General features: G+C 36.9%; 1 protein-coding gene across 5 annotated transcripts in view; it reads left to right on the top strand.

The window, feature by feature from the left end:
* Nucleotides 1-20,280, top strand: part of LOC129775118 (protein numb) — a 146,055-nt gene that overhangs the window by 34,495 nt on the left and 91,280 nt on the right. The window contains exons 1-2 of one of the 5 annotated variants that reach the window (XM_055779402.1): nt 11,050-11,317; nt 11,376-11,687. The exons of 2 other annotated variants lie outside the window; for them this stretch is intronic. The gene's annotated coding sequence lies outside the window, so the exon portion shown is untranslated. Of the gene's footprint in view, nt 1-11,049; nt 11,688-20,280 lie in introns of those variants that run through there. 2 more of the 5 variants (XM_055779404.1, XM_055779401.1) reach the window with 2 other exon arrangements.

The raw sequence follows: 20,280 nt of genomic DNA, 5'->3' as shown, positions 1-20,280 counted from the left end.
TAAAAGGACTTTCTCTGCCATGATGTGGAATGTGACAAATCTATATATATATATATATAAAAATGGATTTATGTCTGTCTGTCTGTCTGTCTGATTCTTATGGACTCGGAAACTACTGAACCGATCGACATGAAAATTGGTATGTAGGGGTTTTTGGGGCCGGGGAAGGTTTTCATGATAGTTTGAGACCCCTCCTCCCTTTCTAAGGGGGGGCTGCCACACAAATGAAACACAAATTTCTGTATTACTCGAGAATTCATCAAGCAAATGAAACCAAATTAGGCATATGAAGGTTTTAGGGTACAATAAATGTTTCTATGGTGGTTAGACACTCCGCCTCCCTCTCTTTGCCATACAAATGAAACACAAATTTCTACATTACTTGAGAATTAATCAAGCAAATGCAACCAATTCAGGCATCTTGAGGTTTTATGGTGCAATAAATGTTTCTATGGTGGTTAGACACTCCACCCCCCTCTCTAAGGGGAGGGCTTCATAACATCCTTCACAACGTCACTTTATCATCTAAATATTCCTTCGTTGTAGAGAAAAAGCAGGTATATCTAAGCAGGGTTGACTGTTTTGTTTTATATTCGGTTTTATTCACCCAATAAAAATTTTGCGAAAAATGTCAAATTTTTTTGGCTTACGTGCCTTTTTTCTAATCCTGAACTATTTGTCAGCCTATCAATCTATGAATCATCATTTTAGGATATTCCTGAGCATTTGTTTCATATTAGAATTTGAAATGTCAGTCTATCGAACTCTGATGTCAGATTTAACCTATTACAACCGATAATCGCGTAGTTTATTGGGTATCCCTTGTAGAATATCTCGAATTCAAATAACTTCAAATAACATGCCAAATGATTCTCTAGTAACGTTTTCTCTCTTCATATCATATTCCAAAGTACCCCCTCTGGTCTATATTAGCTAAACACTTTCAAAAATAGTTTAAAATTCGCTACCGATGGTCCACCCTCAGCGTTGCTTTCTCACATCCGGAGAGATGCAACAGCCTTCATATAGCCATTGCTGGTAGACATATATTTCGTACTCATAAACTTATGCATATTAGCGCTATCACGTCCTTCGCTGATCACAGTCGTTATGCAATCGGGCGCGAGGAACGGTTACACGGCTCGAATATGGATTGCTCTTCAATTCAGTAATCCCTGCCCGGTCCTGGCCCGTAACCACTGTGGGAGAATGCCAACCGAGAGGTTTGGCAAACGCAGATGCACGTGTCCTGCACGGTGCCAGTCCAGCGATTGTGACATAATCCGTCGAAAGCACAACTTTACATATAATCAACCGCGACCGATTGTCGCGGGAAATTGTTCCACCCTTCGGAAAACGGATGACACACAGTGGAAGTGTTTTCACTATATCTCTTCGGCGTGTAGAAAAAGGGAGAAAATTGTGGCCTGACAGTGTGATAATCAGGTCAAATGACTTGGGGGAACAGACGGCGTCGGGCAAAATGTACCGCCGTCGTTCTCATTGGAGGAATTACGTAATAGGCAAGCAATTGGTGTGGATTCCCTTTCGAAGGGGAACTTCACGCCGAGGAGAACCGAACAAAATGCAAATCTTGGAACGTGACCTTTAGTCGCTCAATTGGTTGCAGAAACAACACTGTTTGCGCATAATGCTCATTTCGCACAGTAACTGTTGTAGAGAAAGTTTGGGGATACTTTGACTCGCAATGGTGAATGGAAAGATAAAGCATCCGTATGTGGCGGAGTTTTATTCTTGTAACACCCACTATAATCCAATCTTCAACGTCGTGATTTTATTTGATGGCAAACTTCAAGACGAGAGCACATGAACTACAAATAGAAATCACACCATAACAAGCCTCTGCGGAAGCAATGAGTACAGAAGGAAACAGCCAATGTTCGATTCGAGCGCCCTGAAGAATTGAATCCGGAATCGCACGTATTTTCATGAAAAGGACATGTCCGGGGACGTTGGCACATTATTGATTTGATTTTGTGCTACCCCAGAGAAAGCGTAAAACCAAGTTCGTACAACCTGTGTGGGCGATAAATTGACGAATAGATGAGCGACATTGTAATGGAAAATCGAGGAAACCATTGTGCGGTGTTTCCTTACGTATTCCAGCCGTATCAAATGAAATACCAACAGAAAATTGGAAAATGGATAATCACTCCTGAATTGTGGATAATAAGGGAAAAAGAATCATCCGAGCGCACGGTTATTGATTTTCGATTAGAGCTGTTTATATACGCGAAGGCAAATATGAAAAACAATCATAGAAACAAAGAAAACATAGGCGCGTTTTTACTTCGAGGAAAGTGCCGAAACACACATTTTTGTAAATATGATCTGCCGTGCGTTTTCCCCACCTATGATATGCCACCAAAATGTGGATATTCCGTTTCGTGTTTTTTGTTTGACCGATATTTATCGCAAGTCGTATATTTGAGGTTATTGTTTGTACGAATTTGTTCAGTATAATCAGATTATGATGAAAGTCGTAGAATTTTAAATTTCTGATATCTGTTATTACAATCAATTGATATCAACCTATCATTACTCATCCTTTTTCATCTATCACGAAGAAGTAACAATGATTACTTTCTGGATGTTTCAAAGAATTTCTAACAGATTAGTACGTCACGTTAGATACATTAGTGGCACTAAAACGTATCGGAATGTTTAAACTTTTTTTGTTGTTCAAACGCCAGTTTGTTTCTTTTGTCCGTTTTCAGTTTGTATCATTTTATGGAAGTGCACACAACTTTGCTTTGCCTTTGCTGTTTTGATTCTGTGAACAAGTACATGGCTAAAATGGAAATTTTTATGCGGAAGTGCCACTCTAGGCCGGCCGTGTCTGAGCAGCAAGGAATCTCATATAAAAATAAAACCGAAGTCCGCCAACCCTCCCAAAGTCTCCCAGCTGCGACCGACAGAAAATTGCTGGGCGATCCACAAACGGAGGATCTACTCCAATAATTTCCCGAGTTCAACTTTGTGACGGCTTGTTTCCTGGAAAATACTAATATAATATTATTTTCTTTGCCTTATTAAAAATACAATTGCTGGAAAATTTCATCGATATTATGAATACCTTTATTTTTCTTCACATAATTTTTTTAAACCTTACAAATACCGGATTTTTAGCGTCCTAGAAAAAAACATTTAAAAAATGAAAATAAAAAATCACATGAGGGTTGTGTCCGAAGCACGACCGCATAGTTGATCTTCTTTGTGGAACAAAGTTTTTTTCTATCTCTTGAAATAACCGACTTTTTTTCTATGTTGTGTTAGTGTCACCATGAAAAAAAACTGTTTTTTGCTCTAACTTTTATATTTCAAATTCTACCTACAAACTGTCTTCCAAAGACTTTTAGAGTATACTAATACAAACATTTTGCGATGAACTTGTCAATATCTCAACTTTACTCAAAGTTATTGATGTATCTTCTCAAAAAATACGCTCTCTGCAATTGTTTGTTATTCTTTCTGGGGCTTCCTGGGTCAATAAACAAAGTTCATTGACGGCATTTTAAAGAGCATAGCTCGCTCTAAATAATGTGTGATTTTCAAAACTATGTTATTTTTCGTGTTTTAATAAACTAAAATTGAAATCATGAGTTTTTGGTCAATCACTTTGAGTAGGGTCAAGATATTGACAAGTTCTGCATAGCAAAATGTTTATATTAGTATGTTCTGAAAGTCTTTTGAAGACAGTTTTGATGTAGAATTTGAAAGATATAAGTTAGAGCAAAAAAAAACGCTTCTTCATGGTCACCTTAATGCAACCTAGGAAAAAAAGCGCTAAATCGATTATATTAAAAGATAGAGAAAAGCTTTGTTCTACAAAATTGTTGAAAATAATTGAGGCTATAACATTGTCGAGCTATGTTTATCTCTATCTATAAAGATAAGAAAGTTAGATTTTTTATTTGATCAAAAATTTTGGTCACCCTATTTTTGATAACATAAAAATGAGCACTCTATCATATGTAACAACTTTGTCGAAGACAGTTTTTGTCTAAAGAATTTGTCAATATCTTAATCCTGCTCAAAGTTATTGATGGGTTTTCACCCAGAAACTGATGATTTCAATTTTAATTCACTGAAATACAAAAAATAACACATATTTGAAAATCACATATTATATAGAGTGAAATTTGTTCTTTCAAATTCCGTCAAGAAACTTTTTTTATGTTTGCCCCAGAAAGAATGGCAAGCAATTGAAGAGAGCGTATTTTTTGGGAAGAATTATAAATAACTATGAGTGAAGTTGAGATATTGACAAGTTCTGCACCGAAAAATGTTTGTATTAGTATGTTCTAAAAGTCTTCGAAGACAGTTTGTATGTAGAATTTGAGATATGAAAGTTAGAGCAAAAAACCATTTTTTTTTTCATGGTGACCCTAACGCAATATAGCAAAATGACGCAATATCAGTTATTTCAAGAGATAGAAACAAATTTGTTCTACAAAGATGTCTCAAATAACTGGTACTACAATATTGTCAAACTATATTTACCTCTATCTATAAAGATAGAAAGGTTATATTTTTTATTTCATCGACAATTTTGGTCACCCTATTCTTGATAACATGAAAATGAGGGCTCCATCATATGTAACAACTTTGTCGAAGACATTTTTCTAGAGAATAACTGTCGAGCTCTAAATGCTAATTTCCACTTAAATACATCTCCTTGACCATTGTACAATGTAATATAAAATGATTATCCTTATCAAACACAATTATAAATTTTTATTCGCACAAATAACATGTTACTTTATTATAAAGAAAACTTATTTGAAATGGAAAAGGTTATTTTTTTATAATTTTTACTTTCTGAAAGTGTTTATTCAACCCATTTCCATTTTCACTTGAAACCCAACGGAACAAGATGCTATATGCCTCAATGTGAATTTCAATTGGACTAACAGTATCTAATACGATATGTAGAGCATATGGGAAATCACTTTTTCGAATATTCCTTCACTTTTCCAATTTTTCTCGCGCAATGAACATTCCTTGGATGAAAATGAACACAACAAAACAGATAGCTCAAATAGTACGATCCGTTCTTGAACGGGAACGCACATTGGTTTTTATTTATGAAAATTGAAATAAATCGTTTCACATTTCAAGTAATTTTTAACTCAATCGCTACCATTTACAATTTTACACTTACACTAGTGATAAACGTTTTACAATGTATGATCGGTCATTGCTATGAAATTTAACGAAGCAACCAACATTGAAGTTCCAAATTTAAATTTAATATGCTAGAATCAATCATATATCTCACCTTACTTGCAATTCAAAAATGCCCCCGACTTGCATATATTTGCAATGTGCAAGTTGTGCAAATACATGCATACGGAACGAAAGTTTCCCCTACTTTCATGTATTTGTAATGCCGATTTACTCAGGCACCTTGGTTTTGAAGTCTGTGTTTTATAAACTGTACTATTGACATAGGACTATGTCTTTGATTTCTATATAAGGGGGCCGAACCTTACGAAAAATGTAACGATTCATTAAGAGTTTTCAAACGCATATTACTCAAAATCGTTATTGCGACATGTGTTGTGTTATATACCATTAGACAGGAAATTTATCCAGCAATTTTTTTGCTTAATACATGAACAGTGACGATAGTACAAAAAAGTTAACAATTTGACAATTAAAATGGGTATTTTTTCTTTCGATTGCACTATCCACTCGATTTCCTTCCCGACGCAACGAGCAATCTTTTTGCCTACAATTCGGCGTTAGCTCACAATGTGATTTGATGCGTATAATGAATTATTCTTCAATTACCGATAATAGGCATTTATCAGTTATTGCATTGTATGTTTCCCAATCAATTCAAGCTCAATTCACGGTTCTATCGTGTAGGTTTTGCTACTAACAATTTATGAAATTGTGGTCCAGGATGTCATAATATTGAGTATGTTGTAAAAAATGCAATTAATGAATTAATCTGCCTGCTGATTTAGAAGAGGGCATACTCACGAATATTAGATTATGATAGCTTGAGTAGTCGAGATCATCACTACAGCAGCTACACGAACATCCGAATAAAGCACATACTCAATATACACCACCAGGCTATAAAGCTATTACAAACAATCTTCCGGGCAAGGTGGCGACGAAGGAGAAAATGCTACTTTGATGATAATATATTTTTGAAGTCATAGATTTATTTGACTTAGGTTTATGTTTATGTAGATCTTAACTATTTAAACTTCAAAAAAGATACATGATGACTTTTTGTCTTTTTTGTGCATAATTTAATGAACAGAAGCAAAGGGTAGTAATGGTTTTAATGGTATTTTGTGTACATTTTTGAACAGAATGTAATTCCGGATTCTACGACGTTATTTCATCTAACCCGTTAAAGGATACAATTTCATACAGGAAACGGTTTTTTCAGGGCTTTCATTTTATGCATCAAAAGAGAAAAATTACAGATCTTCAACAATGAAAAAACTCAATTCAAATGCAATTACTACCCACAATCACAGTACTATGTCAAAATCCCGTCCGTGCCCCTAGGCCCAGACCCACTAACTTTTTTTATTCATTCTTAACTGTAATGAATTGTTATGGAGTGTCTGAAATGATTGATGCAAAACTCCCGTAAATCAATCAGAAAATGGCTGAGAAATAATTGTGAGTACAAGAGGAAGCTTGTATCTTCGATTTCGATCAATCAAAACGAGATATTTCTTTTTGGATAACGGTTGAGATTTTTCATTATTCGATAGTTAGTTTCATGACATTCATGACAATATGTTCCCGAAAGACGCCGGAAGAACTCCAATTTTCGTTCATTCATTCAAATTTTTCATAATTCCTACTAGAGGTTGGCAAAACGATTCACCTTAAGTAACCGTTCAGTAACCAACCATTCACTTAAGTGAACTAGTTTTTTTGAACAGATCACTCACTCTTTCGTACGTTGGAGGGATATGTCAAAGTACGTATAAAAAAGTGTGGTATGTTATGTAGGATTGTTTTGTTCATTCATAAAATGCTGTTTGCTAGCAAATAATTATCCGAATTTTGTTGAAAACATCTTAGCACAATAGAAAATCAAACTTTGATTATGTTCGATTATTCTTTTCAGTACAAACTAGTTTTGCTTTGACGGCGCCAGTGGTTGTATGGTTAGCGTAACAGCCTCACAATCCGATCGGCCTGGGTTCAATCCCAGCTGGCGTCGTTGGGATTTTCTGAGGCGAAAAATCTCTGGTTACGTCTTCCTTCGGAGGGGAAGTAAAAGAAGTTGGCCCGGCTCATGAGTTGTTGAGTCTGATAGGTAGGAACAGGTGGAGTCGCCTCCCTGATGTCGGTGATTGGCACTAAAGTGGCGGAAAATAGGCCGACGAAAAAGAAGCGAAGATAAAAAAAATAAGTTTTGCTTTGTTTTTTCACGATGTATTCTCGCGTAACTTTTGAAAAGGTCCTATGTAACAAATGTAAACAAATCGAGTTAATGGACGCACGCTATTAGTTTTTAATCATTGAATGTATTACAAAAACAATCGTTCGCGTATCTATCTTCTTCATCTTTTTGTCGCCGATATAAAAAATACCCAATGTACAGATTCGGATTTTAAGCACCCGGCTGTTACTTCGGACGCCACTTTCCTCCGACGACCGAAACGTCCGAAGTAACAAAGCAGTCAAAATAACTCGCAGTCGTACTTCGGTCGTTTTGGAATTAGTTTCTTACAGGTGTTGTTATCGATTTCAGTGCAATTCAACGAGCGATAACAATAATAATCAGTCTTTAGAACGAAATGCTGATATTTGGATTGTTGTTTATTAGTTAGTTTCAAATTCTTATAGTGCAACGTCCAATATGTCCAATGTGCAAACGCGGGCAGTCAAAACGTCCAATGTAACAATTTTCGCTCCGAGGCTTCAACCTTAATCTCAAATCACGGATCAACAGTTACGATTGGTTTTACGGAGTTATTCTTGACAGCTAGTGATGAAAACAGTGATAAAGATCGATAGCTTTTAAGACAATTCGCGAAATAATGTTTGGGTCTTCAACTTCGTTTTTCTCGAATTGGCGAAAATGTTACATTGGACCTTTCCAAAAGTTACGCGAGTATTGTAATAATTGCTATAGCTAAACTGAACCAAAAGGCGAACGTTCATCTCAAAAATATCGAGCACAATGTGATATAATATAAAAAATATTTCATATCAGCGACGCGAACATGTATTTACTTTTCCACAAGACTGTTTAAATCGTATCGCTTTCAACTTTATTTTGCTTGTAAGGAAGATTTGCATATCAACTTACTGAAATATTTACCGTCAACTTCAAAATATTAAATTAAAATTTTATTTGATAGATAATCAAAATCCCATTTCGAAAACATCGTATCCTGAATGTTGCATTTTTTTTATGAACACGACAATACCGACATCTTATTTTTGTTGTTTCATCGTTTGTTTCCATTCGTTAATTCGAGGGCTATTGCAGCACCATTCATCTAACACTCGTTCGTTTGCTTTTCTCTTATACACGGATCATCGTACACAGTTCGTTCTGAACTGGCTCAGATCTGTGTACACAGTTCATATGAAATGTTGCCCAGTAAAAAGAGTGACCGTTCGTTCACTCTTTTTTGTGAACCAGTTCTTTTGAACAGTGTTCACATTGTGCCCACCTCTAATTCCTACCCATAACACATCGCGTGCCTCACCTTGTAGTCATGCATTTCTTCATTAATTTCTGATACACAAACATACACTGGCATCAGCTATCGCCAGTTCTATCATAACCAGAGTTGCCAATAATATTTTTGAAAAAACTGGAAGATTGCTCTTAAAAAAACTGGAAGAAAAATGGATCCTGTAAAACCTTTATTTTAAGAAGACCGGCTATGATTTATCTAAATTGATTTTTTTTACTCATTTCAATGCTTGAGAAACAGATTTTTTTTTTAAGCTTCGTGTAGTGTTTATATGTAGTTCATAAAACTGTAACTGTAATTACTGTGAAATAATATTTGAGGGATGGTTTTATTTGGGCAAAACATGAAGAGTTTCGTATTTATCGCTTCATTAAATCCATAAAATCGCTGATAGAAGAGCGTAGCGTATAGTTCGATACCTCAAAAAGGCACGGATTAGCATGAGATACGAGGTAAAATACAAAAAAAGATACCATAAACAACTTCATATAATGTTATTTCAATACTCGAATAACCACAAACAACGTTGCTCAAGTATTACTTTGGTATTGAAATTATCAAATTTTGGTATTGAGAAGCTATCTTTCTCATTTTTTTTGGTATTATTCATTGCTGATTATATTAGAGTTGTACAAACCTAATTTCGGTATCAAGATCAATATGATGGACCCTTAAATATTTCCTCTAGCTCGAGAAAGTACTTTTGAAAAAATATGCATAGTATGCTTTCTTGCAAAATATACACTATGGTTCACATGCATTTTATGCATGTTACCTATCAGCTATTTAGGGGAGTTTGTTTGCATGAATTAAATTATTTATATTTAGAACTAAAACTCCTTCGAGTGACCATGAGAAACTTATATCCATTTGTTGTAAACGGAAGCAAGGTTACTTGGGTTTTATATTTATATCAATTAAAGTCAATGGAAACCATTTACTCTATGACCTTCTGAACTTCAGAATGTTTAAGAGGATCTATAACATCTGATGTTCATATAAACTCAGAGCCTGCATAGCTCGCGGACTCTATTAACTATTTTGGGTAAGTTTTATTTCTATGGACATTGTACCAGTCGCGCGTGGTAGATCAATTGGTCTGAACTTCAGAATAGTTTGGAACATCCGATATTTATATAAATTGAAACAAAGTGTAGCACATTGATTCTTGGGTAGGCTGTTAAATAAAATTAACAATTGAGTAATACCCTGTTTTTAAAGTAGTTCGATAAGTTTCCACCATTCGAGAAAGCTCTTCGTTTTGGAATTTTCGACAAAACACCAACCGATTGAACAAAATGGGAAAAACCGAATTACAACCTCGCCTGTCGTAGAAAAGAGAGATCGATCCAAGGTCGAATGAAAAATGTAGGAAAATAAAATTACAAAAGAGTTAGAAAGAGGAAGGGACAGATAATATTTATCATTGTAAATTTATTTTACATAAAATGGATAAAACTAGGGTACACATATGAAAAAACATTATAAAACTGGACAATATTTTGAAAAAACTGGAAGATTTTAGGGTTCAACTGGATGACTGGATCGAGAAAAAAACTGGAAGAATCCAGTTTAAACTGGAACATTGGCAACGCTGATCATAACCACATCAACGTGTATGCCCAGTCGGTGTTAGTGACTGCGGCGCCGCACGAGACCGAGACTGTGGGAATTATCGTTACAAAAATGTTGTTTCTTCTATGCTAAATGCTAGCTTCCTAAAAAGCGAACGCCTAACCATAAGCGAGAGAACGCAAAACATGCATGTTTTGGCTGAAAACATTACTAACACTTTCTCACGCCGTGTGTGTGGGGATGGTATGTTGTTGGCTGCGGGGAAGATAGCGAGGAAGAGTGAAAGCAAAAAAAAAGCAATGAATGAAATGTACCTACGTACCATCAATTACGAAGCAACAAAAATCGAAAACAAATTCGACCAGTTACCGCTTTGTTAAATGTGCACAATGCAGTTTGGAGGACTCCTCTGGTGTGGTGGTGTTGTGTGACCCTGCAGAACTGAAAGTTGATTATTGTTACATTACTGACTTGTTTACAATATTTTATTGGTACCTACTAATAATTTTCACCTACAATAAAATTGTAGAAAATAGTGAATCATTACCCACCTATAGAAGGTGATCAATTTAAACCCAACACGACTGAATGGGCTAATCGAAGGCTGCTATCTCTTTTCCTCTGCTTTCACGAGACGGGAACCAGTCCGCCTTGCTTGCATACTTTGCTCACTGCGGCGGGTTGGTGTGTGTGGCAGCGAGAGAGAGCCATAATTGTTTGTTGTGCACATTGCGTAGTAATGCTCGGCTCGAATGGAAGTTAGCCTTCAGTCAGTTGTTTGAAGTTCGACCGTTAAACGAGGCGTTCGGTAGCGAAGCGGTCCGCGGTCTTGTCGAGGTGTATGCAGAATTCGTTCTCGCGATCGCGCGTTCCTCTATGAAGTTGGTCCACGGGGAAGCGGATTAAAGTTTCCGGCCGGTCGGTGTTTGTTGGTTGGTTCAGTTGCGTGGGTCGTTGGACTGTTACAACAAAACAAAAGTCCACCCTCATGTTGGAGGTTTGCGGATAGATAGTCAAATATCGAAGTATCCTTTGTGTCCACGAAGATAAATATTGGATAATCAGTGAATGTTTCAATTACAGTAATTCGAAAATTGTAATGGTACCTCAAAATTATCAGTGTATGAATCACGAAATCTCGCCTAATCAGTAACAAAAGCCATCAACGTACACTTATATTGATTTTGTATAAAAATAATATCGCGAAGGCGAAAGTGAAGGCAAATAAATGGATTGACTTACGACTGCCGGACGCATTAATGTGGATACTTCCAACTGCTATCGGCGCGACATTTGGACGAAAAAGGAACCTGGATTGCTTACACACCCCCACATTCGTTATTCCTTCCGTACGTGCCATTTGGTATGTGGTAAGAACCCTGAATAGCACAACAGGTAAATAATTGTAAATATCGATTGACTGTAATATTAACACGAACGAAGTCTGATGTCGCCAAAGAAAAATTCTTTTTTGGCTGGAAATTAGCTTCTCGAGCTGTCTGTGGATTGGGAATTGGATTCCTATATGCACTCATATTAAATCAAAAACTCATTCTCATATTCAATGAAGATAACTGTCCTTTACGCGAAACAGGATCTGGGTACAACGTGAATACGAAAAATGCATTTCAAAAGCTTTCTACTGAAAACGCGCTAAATGTGTATAATTAAGTAGGTTAATATGATGAGTAAACTGACTCAATTGATGTCTATTAGCACGGTTGTCGTCCAGCGACGATTGGTCAAGTCTCTCTTGCCGCCCTAATGCTAAACTCGGAGCGTAAAAACGTGAACAGGACAATACGCTTAGGAAAAGCAACAACCCAATCCCAGTAGACACGTGCGTGGTCGGTGACCTAAGGTCATGAGACCTTTGTTTTCCCTGCGAAGGATATTAGTCACGTACTTGGCTATGATCTGAGTGAAGCGATGAACACTTCGGAATTAGGAGAGGAGATTTGGTTATTGTTTCCAAGATTGATTCATCCGTCCGAGAAATACCTTTCTTCGATGCGAATATGAACTATTTGGCAGTGCGGACTAATGTGGTTACTCATAATATGAGTCATGTGCGTTATCATTTTTGGCTCAATCGACCTTACCATAAACAAGGCTCGGTATTGTAGATTAATAGTGTTCATATCAATAAATTATACTGCCGCGAATTATTTCTTCATAACCAAAAAAAAAAAAGAAAACATTATACATAATTGGATCACAGTACCCCCATGCGAACATTTTTCCCACCTAAGAGATTTTGACGTGGCGACGAACTTTTTGAAACCATTCGTGAACAACACGAAATTCGACAAATTATTCCCCAAAAATAAACGAGGAAATGATAAAAGTGGAAAAAAATCTACTGGAATCTTAGGTCAGAGAGTATTCTGCATTTGAATTTGTTTGTTATCAGTCAAATACTCACTACAACGCGACGGGAAACACAACATTCCTTGTTCTAACAATTAACCCCTTGCGGTCGTATTGAATTAGGACTTGGGTATCGTACTGGTCGGAATTATTTTTTTTCTTGAAAAAGCAGTAATACATGCAAGATTATGAAAAATAAACATTTTTGATTTTTTTTGTGAACTCTATATATGTAGTAACTCAACAATGCATTTTAATGTGATGGTTTTTGTATAAAAATTATATTTTATAATCCGTCTTCGTGTGAAATCGTTCGAAATAGTTTCCAAGAGTGAATCATGAGAAGTATAATCAATACTCAATTTTATTTTTATTATCCGTTGAATATGCAATGTGTGTGTGTGTGTGTGTTGAATATGCAAATGTGTAATTAATGCCAGCAATGTGTATCCGAAAAGATCAGCACTTTTCACTTTTTACAAACAAATATTTTTTACATGTGATTATTCAGATGACATAAGACACTTATGCAAACAATTATTCTACTCTTTAAAAACGACTACTTCAACAAAGTTTAAACCAGAAGTTACTGAAATAATGATTTCTGCGTATCCGAAATGATCAGAACTTTTCACTTAAGGTGATCAAAGATTTTGTCGCTTGAGACTCTTATGTGGTTATTCAAATAACATGAGACATTTATGTCAACAGACGTTCTGATACTTATGAACAGTCTTTTCCATCACACCAAAGTGTTACGATGGCTAAATGCTGCTGTTATGAATTTTTGTCCCACATTCCTATGCATTCAACGAACTGTGCGTTGTCTTGTGTGGGTGACTACTTTGTTTGATACTGAGTACCGTTATCTATTACTCCTAGGAGCACCGTATTGATTCGTGAACGGGTTCACTAGACATCATGTTTCGTTTAGGAAAAGCATAAATTGATACTTGGTTGAGTAAAATATGAGATTAGCATGGTTTCTTGCCGTGGTGGCTGAGAGCAGATAAACGACCACAAAGAGTTAAAAGAGATAAAATTTGCCTGAATTTTAGACCGGTTTCGGGCGCGAAGCTGTCCATCTACGGAACAATTGGTCGGTGTTAAGTCAGACCGGACCATGTGACATTTTTATGATTTCGTTAAAAACGCGCTTGAAGTTTGGTGCTATAAGGGGTTTTCATTGAGCATTCAAAACAATTTCGATGCATTATTCCTGCTGTATGCGTGATTTTTTCAGTTTGATTAATGTGGTATGTACATGTAGCTTACGAAATGCTTCACCTAATGTAATCAATAACTAGAAATTTTCAATTTTGCGACTTGGTCCCCTCTGACTTAACACCGACCAATTCTTCTTTTTCTCTGTTAAATCTTAGGGTTCATTCGTTTCCGACTGATTACATATAGAAGAACTTCATGCCGATTCGTCTTAAAAGTTTGCAGCACCATCTCATTGCAGTGAAACTTTGTGGATGTAAAGATATTGGTCATTCAAGCAAGTTTGCATAATTGAGATCTCCAAAATTAGAACCCCTTTTTGAAAAAAGATCAAAGGTTTTTCTTCTTTAGAATTCGGCTCCTTTAAACTTAAGTAACTGAGCCTGTAAAAATAAACGAATTAATAAAAAAAAAGGTTTTTCTTATTTCTTTACAAAAATTTCTAACTCAAAAAATGGGCGGGTTATATCTATGACTATCGTTGGCTTAGTAATCATTTGCTTGTATTGCTACATTATCCATTGAATGAAACAATTTTCGGATTGAATTGAATTCAACATATTTGTTGTGTAACTAAAGAATTTGAACAAACGCCATGTAATGTAAGGCAGCTAGGTTTTTAAGGGCTGAGTTAGGGAACACATGTCGGTGGGAGCAAAAGTTCCCTCAGCTTGCATGTATTTGCAATGTCAATTTCCCCAGGTACCTTGATTTTGATGGCTGTGTTAGGGGAACCATAAATCGGCCCGATCAAAACGGGACAGTTAGGGCGCTTAGATAGCGCTTGAGATTTTATAGTTATTTAATTGTTTATCTTAGAAAAAATAACATTTTATTAATTGTGATAGATGTGTAGAAATATTTCCTATCAATTGATACAAACATCTATCCGATCTATTAAGAAACGTTCGAGTTATAAACATTCGAAATCTTTCATTTTTTCCTGCTTGTCCTGTATTTAGGTTTTCATTTAATACCCCATATATTCCGGTTAGACGTAGTCCCACGTCAAAAGCTTTAAGTCCTACAAAATTTTGTTCTAGTATAAACATATAGGAAATTGTTTAAATTTTCATTACAAAGCATCACAAAAAATTGAAAAAATTTACACTGAAAAAAATATGAAAAAAAATAAATTAATTTTTCATAAAAACGTATTTTTCATAATTCTCTAAAAAAAGTATATAAATAGCCCATTCAATAACCAACAAGTTTGCCATACTTTGGAAGATGGGCACTAACATATGAATGGTTGGGAGCCCTAATTAGAAGTTAGAGTTTTAGTGAGAGTTTACTGAATTCTGGCACAGATCAACGAACTTTAATTGATAAGTTTAAGATACAGAGTAGAAGATGCAGAAAGGCAAAACTTATTGTCTCTCTGGTCGAGATAGTACAGAGATGCTAGTCAGGTGTTTATTTACAGATCACTTTCTAGGCATTATCAAGCATTTCATTCTGTTATGCTTTTGATGACGTTTATCGTCAAGCGTTTGGTTACGCTGTATCCAAAGTGGACACAACGGGCACTTCTACAGGGAAAACGTAGAATTTTAAACAATTTCCTACCTTTCGCTCTTTGGCCAAAAAATCGTAGACCTTATACTTTTGAGTATGCAATGTTATTATTATTATTATTATTTATTGGAGGGAAAAGCCCACAAAGTGGGCACAAAGCCTCATCTTTTAGGTGTCAACAGACTACATCAAATCCTACAGATACATTTACTTAAACCTGATCTTAAACTAAACGCGAACACATTAAAAAAGATCTGGACACAAAAACAATCAATTAATTAGAAGAATACCGTAAAACAAATTCTTAAGCCAAACGCGGGACACATTGAAATCGAAACAATTGTAACACTTATTGAACGCCTTGCAAATGTCGGTTATCGGCTCATTTGCACCGCAGTTCGTACGGAAGACTGGGACTTTTAAAAAATAGTAGGAAAGTAGATTCACGCGTCTGACGTTGATGTTCAGTTGTTGCAATAATGCACCACAATCAATATCAGACCGCAACAGATCAGCGATAAATGTGGATTTCGAAACGTCGCTGCGAACGCTTAGTAACTGTAGGTCCATTGAAATGCATCGGCATTTATAATCTGGAAGATTGAGCCGATTCCTCCAAGGTAACCAAACGAAGAGCAAACCGTACGAATTTTCGTTGGATGGATTCGATGCGATTCACACCGTTACTGTAAAAAGGAGCCCATACTACCGAGCAGTACTCCAGTGTTAAGCGAACCAAACATGAGTAGAGAGCTTTCAAACAAGAAACATTCCTGAATTCTTTGGCGAACCGAAATATGAAACCGAGTTGGCTTGACGCCTTGACGGAAACGTAATCAACCTGATCCTTAAAGGTTAGTTTCGAATCAAGTATTACACCAGAGTCTTTGAGGTTTGACTCAAGATTGATAATATGATCCGTCAGGCAATATGCGAAACAGATTGGCGATTTTTTCCTGCAGAATGTGATAACTGCACATTTTGAGGCGTTTAGCACCATTCTGTTCTCGTGACACCAATCAGCGAAAACGTATAACTGCTGCTGCAGGAATAAAGCGTCACCTCGGTCCTTTATAACAGAATACAATTTGAAATCGTCGGCGTAAGACAGCTTCATGCAACGAATAGAAAAACGAACGTCGTTCAAATAGAGTAAAAAGATGAAGGGTCCTAGGTCAGAAGCCAGAAGATACTGGAAACGATTCGGGAATATGATCACCTATTTTTACTGCCATATGTCGACCGGTAAGGTATGAGCAAAGCCAATTAAGAAGAGAACCGTGGAAGCCAAGTAACTCTAATTTGGCAATTGCAGTGTCATGATTAATTTTATCAAATGCAGCCGAGAGATCGATGTAAATAGCGTCGACTTGATGTCCCTTTACCATCTCGCGTATGATTGAAGAGGTGTATTGTACGAGATTCGTAGCAGTAGATCTCTTCGGCATAAACCCGTGTTGCTCAGAGGCAATGTAGTTGGAACAATTGTACTTCAAACAATTCAGCACCAACAGTTCAAATAGTTTAGAGACTGCACACAAAGCAGCGATACCGCGATAATTCGTAACCGATTGCTTATCACCCTAACGAAGGATGAAAAACTAACGAGAACTTCCAGATCTCGGGGAAAATTCCAGAATTCAACGAGAGGTTGAAGATCGATGCTAATGGTGAGAACAAAACTTCAATGTAGCTCTTAATGACGAGCGAAGGTATTCCGTCTGGACCAACGGAGATGATGATGATGATGATGGTCCCGCCTCTTTCCCCTACAGAGGTTTGAGCAAGACGAGTTATCTAAAAGATAATTTATTTTTCTTTTCAGTTTAACAAAAGAAAACGAACTGATTTTATTTACAGATATAAATTCGTATATAGTATTGTAATGTCAAAAACAACCCAAGCCGATACCCAGTCGTGTCCGCCACAGAGCCGATACGGTCCCGACCAGGCTCTTGCAGCCAATTGGTCCACCAAAGTCCAACCGCCAGCCTTGTTTTGGATTGACAATAAATATCCTCATCCAGAGAAGTCGAGAAATTTTCATTTACGAAAAATTCCTAGACCGGCTAGGAATTTACTTTATATCCTTTATATCTGTGAAACGCGCGCAGGGTTCAAACATTTGTAGAATACTTTTATTTTTTTTTACTAATACAAAACAAAAACAACAAAAAAAAATAGTCCATCATCACCAAGATCATGATAGACATAATAGAGACGAATACAAATTGAAAACAAAAAATATAACATAAATCAAAAATTGTTCAAAATTGTATAAACAATATAATCCGTTTAAAATAAAATTCGTCAGGTTGAAAATATTAAAAACAAAAAAAAATAATCAAGAAAACTGTTCACATTAAGATATCCGTTCGTATAAAACGTTCGTATAAAAAGATAGAATTCTTGAGACGGAGGCTAGCTTTCCGTACGTCATCACCCGAAATTGGCGGATGCGACCTAATGGCACGACGCGACCTAATAGGAACCTCACTAGCGGCAGCTGATATATGGTCTCTAGACAATTGTTCGTTGATGAAAATACTGCTAAACTGCGAACGGAACAGATCAGCAATTCCCACTGTATCCGTTGCCTCTTGATCTGCATTGAACATAGAAGAAGGTAACCCTGACTCTTTCCGTTGATCATCTACGTGTCTCCAGAAACTTTTCGGATTCACTATAAGCTTGTTTTGTAGTTCACGTTGATGGGCTTGGTAAAGACGATTGTTAAGTCGATCATACTGTTTGTTGGCGTTGTTATAATTCCGTTTTGATACGACCGTACGCTGTTTGCAAAATTTATTTAAAGCAGCACGTTTATATGACTTTAGTCGCATCAGTCGAAGATTGGACCAAGGTGGGTCAGTAGGTGGGAACAAAATTTTCTTTGGTACGAACTGATCGATTGCATAAACAACAATATTCAATAAGCAATACTTTGATGAATACCTGAATGGAGTACGAAGATAACGATGTAAACTATCTTCACGAAAGGCAACAAATTAGGCTTTGAAACGTTCATGCAATCACCCTCCTGAATGGCGCCTACAAAGTGCTTTTCCAAATTCATTTCCGTCGTCTATCGCCATTAACCGACAGATTCGTGTGGAGCTATTAGGTCGGCTGCATTGAAAACCGGTCTATTACTGAACAAATCTTCACCTTGCGGCAGATTTTCCAGAAATACCGTGAAAAAGAATCCTTTCGCACCATCTATTCAACGACTGTAAAGCAACATATGATTGAATAACACAAAAAAGGTATGGAAAATCATGAACGATAATGACTTCTCCGGGAAGCTAACAAAGCTGATGAAGACTTCGATGTATAGAATATAGTGCTTTTTACGAATATCGGGTAGATTATCTGATTTATTCGAGTCCCGCAGGGTGCTTCGGAAAGATGATGGCCTCTATTGCCTGATATTCAGCATTGCGCTAGAGACATTTAATATGAGACATTTAACTTGCTTGGCAATAGATCCAGTCAATTCATCTGCTATGCTGATCACGTGGATATTGTCGGAAAAACATTTGAGATGGTAGCAGAACATTCTAACAGACTTAAGCACGAAGCAGAGAGAGTTGCGAATCCGAGTACAAAAAAGCCCGACTAGGTTGTGGTGTAGTGTTGGACGGCGGTGAGTTCGAGGTGCTGGACCAATTTATCTACCTTGGCTCAATGGGGACGTCTGACAATTATATCAGTCGCGGGATCCGGAGACACATTATTAATGGGAGTCATGTCTAATTTGAACACTCGAGGTCCAATAGGCTAGTTATCGGGCGAAATGCTCCCCGTACAAAACACTTATAGGACCGGTTGTTCTCTACGGGCACGAGACGTGGACAACACTCGAAGAGGACCTACGAGCAATCGGAGTCTTCGAACGACGTGTTAAGCACCATCTTCGGCAGTGTGCAGGAAGACGGCCTATGTTAGAAGTTGGTTGAGTTGAAGTGTATAGTGTAAGATATAATAACTACCTTCATTAAGAAGACTAGTCATTTGAACTTCATTGTTGTTCAGACGCGAAACATTCAAAAAATTAAACGTCAGTGTTTTATAACTATAGAACCAGATAGACAAATTCTTACTCCTTTACAAATTCAACTCCAATTTCAAATGAATTACAATAAGTTTCTAATCCGTAGGTCATCTATAGTTCTCAATCGGTTCATTCGGGGTATTCGGGGTGATTTCGACGACTTAGCTGCGCCAAGTTGTAGTGTGTATCTCGTTCTACGCATAGAATATTGCTCGTTTAAGCTCTTCAAATCTCTCGTACTGCTTGTAAGTTGCATCTACTATTCGTACGATCATTCCTCATAAGTTTTCGATAGGGTTTTGATCTGGTAAACAAGCTAGCCAGTCCAGAATTTGAAGCCCCTATTCATTAAACCATGCCATGGCCGTCCGGACTTCATGAATTGATGCCACATCCAAGTTTCAAAATGTTTCAAATGTGTGTCTCACAATTATTCCCAATCACAGTAATAAACCCGCGAATCATGATAATTATGTTTGACAGTCGTCGACGTTCGTCATTACAGAAGCGAGAGGAAATGCCGTCCTTTAAATTTCTTGTCATCCTACCATCCTGCTGTCGGAGTGTGCCTGGGAAGTGCAATAATGCCTGCTCAATTTTCATGCTAATGATCACGTATAGTAAGCGAACGCCAGCACATTTCGTGCTAAAACACAAAAAAAAACGCATCGCTGCTGCGAACATAACGAAACATCTGTCATTCATTCCACCACTCTGGTTCCATCCTGTGAACGAGCTGAGCTGAAGGCTGCGGCAGATTGGTCCCTGCCTGGAATGCATGCTAATTGCATACATACAAACCACTATATGAAGGCATGGAGC

Source organism: Toxorhynchites rutilus, chromosome 3 (genome assembly GCF_029784135.1).
Source record: "Toxorhynchites rutilus septentrionalis strain SRP chromosome 3, ASM2978413v1, whole genome shotgun sequence".
Taxonomy (NCBI): domain Eukaryota; kingdom Metazoa; phylum Arthropoda; class Insecta; order Diptera; family Culicidae; genus Toxorhynchites; species Toxorhynchites rutilus.
Note: the sequence above shows the minus strand (reverse complement) of the source record. Positions and strands in the feature narration are given on the sequence as shown.